Here is a 2,973-nt window from a genome sequence, read left to right as displayed (position 1 = left end):
AGGCTTACTAAATCCCCTCAGTGAGGCTCGACGCAGGACGCTTCTCTAAGGAACTTAACTCTGACGCGAAACAGTCAGGTAGACCCCGCCCCTTTCCCGCCGAGCTGTGCGGCCGAGCATGCGCAGCACAGCTGGCCGGGAATGATCCAGTTCCCCTTAGCAACAGAGGGCGGGAAGAGCGCTTACAGTCCCGTGGGATCTGACGTATGAAGCCATGCTAGATAGCCACAAATTTGGACACTTAGAGGCTGGGGCAGCGTCGGGATGGACTCAGGAATGGCAGTTAGATTTACTGGATTCAAAAGATGGGTCTCTTAGCAATTTCTGTATATCCCCAATTTCTTCATCCTTGGGTGCCTGTGTCATCTGCACGTGGATTGGAAAGACAAGGTTGGAAAAGTTCAAGGTACAGAGTAAATTACCAGTAAAAGGAATTACCTGCAGCAATAGAGAGGGTTCAGGCCTTTTCCATTTGCGGGTGGTCTTAGTATATTAAGATGATCCCAAATGAGTGTGTAAAAATCATGGTTTATTTTATTTTTAAAAATTTAAACCCAAGTTTGTTAACATATAGTGTAGTAATGGTTTCAGGAGTAGAATTTAGAGATTCATTACTTACATATAACACCCAGTGCTCATCCCAACAAGTGCCCTCCTTAGTGTCCATCACCCATTTAGCCCATCCCCGCACTCAAGTACCCTTCACCTCTCCTCAGTTTGTTCTCTATATTTCAGAGTCTCTTATGGTTTGCTTCTCCGTTTTTATATTATTTTCCCTTCCCTTTCTCTATGTTCATCTGTTTTGTTTCTTAAGTTCCACATGAGTGAAATCATATAGTTGTCGTTCTCTGACTTATTTTACTTAGCATAAGACATTCTAATTCCATCCACGTTGTTACAAATGGCAAGATTCCATTCTTTTTGATTGCCGAGTAATATTCCATTGTATATATATTCATGGTATATTTTATTTGAAAGCTTTTTAAGTGTTTATTTTTGAGAGAGAGAGAGAAAGAGTGCGAGTGGGGGAGTGGGAGGGGCAGAGAGAAAGGGAGACACAAAATCTGAAGCAGGCTCCAGGCTCTAAGATGTCAGTACAGAGCCTGATGCAGGGCTCAAACTCAAGGACCTTGAGATTATGACCTGATCGGAAGTTGGATTCTTAATCAACTGAGCCACCTAGGCGCCCCATTCATGGTATATTTTAAATGCTACTTAACAAATTAACATTTTCAACACCTAAAAGAGTATAGTATCGAATAATTGTGCTATTCCTAAAATCATAATAGGATTATAAAAGATATATAGAGTTGAATGATGAATTTATTGCAATCTTGTCTTTGACCATGCTTCCTGAGATATTATCAAAAGTCTATGTCCAGGTCAAAAGGTCCTCCTGACCCCTGCTGCTATGATCCCTAAATGTCCTCTGCAGTTAACCTTAAATTCAGACCCTTTGGTGATTCTGAATACTACATTGGTAACTGAAGTTAGTTTCTCCAAGTTATTCTTATGTTCCTAATATAATATCTAGTAATTATGTCTATCATTTTATTATTTGTTCTCTGTTCCCTTTCCTTGCCTTCTTTTGGCTAATTTGAACAGTTTCTAGTATTCCATTTTAACTATTTTTTTTTAACGTTTATTTATTTTTGAGACAGAGAGAGACAGAGCATGAATGGGGGAGGGTCAGAGAGAGGGAGACACAGAATCTGAAACAGGCTCCAGGCTCTGAGCTGTCAGCACAGAGCCTGACGCGGGGCTCGAACTCACCGACCGCGAGATCATGACCTGAGCCGAAGTCGGCTGCTTAACCGACTGAGCCACCCAGGCGCCCCCCATTTTAACTATTTATGACCATATATCTTTGTATAATTTTTTTTAGTGGTTGCTCTAGTGACTGCAATAATCATAATTAACTTTTTATAGTCCACTTAGTATTTTACCACTTCAAGTAAAATGTAGAAATATTATCCCTAAATAAATCTGTTTATCCTCTCTCTACCCTTTTGTTATAGTCATTTTATGTATTAGAATTCTAAACCCCATCAGCCAGTGTTAATAATTTTTGCTGTCAACCAGAAAATATTTTATTTATTTATTTATTTTTGAGACAGAGAGTGAGAGCAGGGGAGGGGCATGAGAGGGAGGGGGAGACAGAGAATCAATCCCAAGCAGTCTGCACTGACAGCACAGAGCCTGATGTGGGGCTTGAACTCATGACCTGTGAGGTCATGACCTGAGCCAAAACCAAGAGCAGGACTCTTAACTGACTGAACCACCCAGGCACCCCAACCAACAAATATTTTTAAAACAACTCCAGAGGAGAATAGTCTATTACATTTACTCATATATTTACCACTTCTGTTCTTTGATTCTTGATGTTCCCATTTCCTTCAGGTATCATTCCCCTGTCTGAAGAACTTCCTTTAGCAATTCTTTTAGAGCAGGACTGTTGCCAAGAAATTCTTCTTGTTTTTCTTCTCTAATAATGTCTTTATTTTACCTCCACTCCTGAAGGATATTTTCACTGGATACAGAAGTGTGTTTTTTGATAGGGTGGGAGAAAAAAAATCCCAGTGAGGTGGTGACCATCAAATGACCATCACTGACCTAATCATAGTACCTGAGAGGTGGAGGACTCTGATTCCAGTCTAAGTCATATAATACTAATTTTGACACCTTCCCTCCCTGGTCCATCCATTTGTGATGTCCAACTCTTGGACAAATTATGTAAGCCAGTAGATTCTCTTTGTACTTAACCTACTTTGATTTGGTTTTCTATCTCTTGCAGCCAAAAGTCCTATCTAGTAAATGTACTCATGAGCAATTGCTGTCAACAAATGTCTTTTATTTTCTAAGTTAACATAAGTTTATCTAAGCAAGATAAAGCAATTGGTCTATAAGATGTGTAGACTCTTGTTTCTCATAAATGAATGACTCGTGCAAGTAAAAAATATCAATGAGAGATAA

General features: G+C 39.8%; 1 protein-coding gene across 3 annotated transcripts in view; it reads left to right on the top strand.

Annotated features, from left to right (window-relative positions):
- Positions 1-2,973, top strand: part of ZMYM6 (zinc finger MYM-type containing 6) — a 61,981-nt gene that overhangs the window by 183 nt on the left and 58,825 nt on the right. The window contains exon 1 of one of the 3 annotated variants that reach the window (XM_086716404.1): positions 78-406. The exons of the other annotated variants lie outside the window; for them this stretch is intronic. The gene's annotated coding sequence lies outside the window, so the exon portion shown is untranslated. Of the gene's footprint in view, positions 1-77; positions 407-2,973 lie in introns of those variants that run through there. 3 annotated transcript variants of the gene reach the window in all.

This window comes from Puma concolor, chromosome C1 (genome assembly GCF_028749965.1).
Source record: "Puma concolor isolate L17-30 chromosome C1, mPumCon1.1.hap2, whole genome shotgun sequence".
NCBI classification, from domain to species: Eukaryota; Metazoa; Chordata; class Mammalia; order Carnivora; family Felidae; genus Puma; species Puma concolor.
Note: the sequence above shows the minus strand (reverse complement) of the source record. Positions and strands in the feature narration are given on the sequence as shown.